This window comes from Neomonachus schauinslandi, chromosome 8, assembly GCF_002201575.2.
Source record: "Neomonachus schauinslandi chromosome 8, ASM220157v2, whole genome shotgun sequence".
In the NCBI taxonomy this organism is placed as follows: Eukaryota; Metazoa; Chordata; class Mammalia; order Carnivora; family Phocidae; genus Neomonachus; species Neomonachus schauinslandi.
The window spans coordinates 65,737,365-65,738,187 of NC_058410.1; the positions used below are offsets into that span (position 1 = coordinate 65,737,365).

Consider the following 823-nt stretch of genomic DNA (forward strand, 5'->3'; position numbering starts at 1 on the left):
TATAGGTCTTGTGTGGAAACCAAGGATTAGCTTATTTCTCTCCCCCTAAACTGATGATTGTCCTCTTGGGAGTAATCGTAAGAGATCTCCAAGATTTTAAGGAAACACTCCCAGTAGACAATGTAGCCCTTGAATGACTCTTCTGGGTCTCCAAAATGAGCTACACTTAGTTGCTTGGGGAATCTTCCCAGAAGTGTAGCTGATTTGCTACTTACTCCAACTTCATAGTCAGTTTCCCCTACAATATGAGTCATTACAGGGAAAATTAGAATTAGAAAATTCTATTAGGAAAAAGGGATACAAGTGCTTGCTTTGCCAGCACATACACTGAAATTGGAATGATACAGAGAAGATTAGCATGGCCCCTATGCAAGGATGACACACAAATTCATAAAGAAAAGTGATATAAAGGTTGTTTCTGATATTAATTGAGATGATCCTAAAGATACCACCTCTGTCCTAGAATGCATTCAGGTTAGCCTTAACTCAGTGGCCAGGCTTGTTATAGATGGTATTGGCTGTAGATTTTCTCCTTGCAGGGCAAGGTAGAGTCTGTGTGATCTCTAATATACCCAGTTTTACCTGGATTAAGGCCTTGAGCCAAGTGGAAAGGTCAATGTGGAAACTTAAGGAGGAATGCACCCGGATTTCTAAGGTAGATCCAGATGGTTGAGATTTGCCTAGCTGATTGGGTTTAAGACACTTGATGTTAATACTGAATATTGCCTCATCCTGATGCTCAGAGTCTTGTTGATAGTAACCCTAATTAAATGTAGTATGAGAATAATTTAACAGATTTAGTCCTAATCTCTGTGAGTCATAT

The 823-nt window shown here is 39.4% G+C and overlaps 1 pseudogene; it reads left to right on the top strand.

The window, feature by feature from the left end:
• The first annotated feature begins 303 nt into the window (after positions 1-303).
• LOC123325583 lies at positions 304-417 on the top strand (annotated as a pseudogene).
• Positions 418-823: the final 406 nt, after the last annotated feature.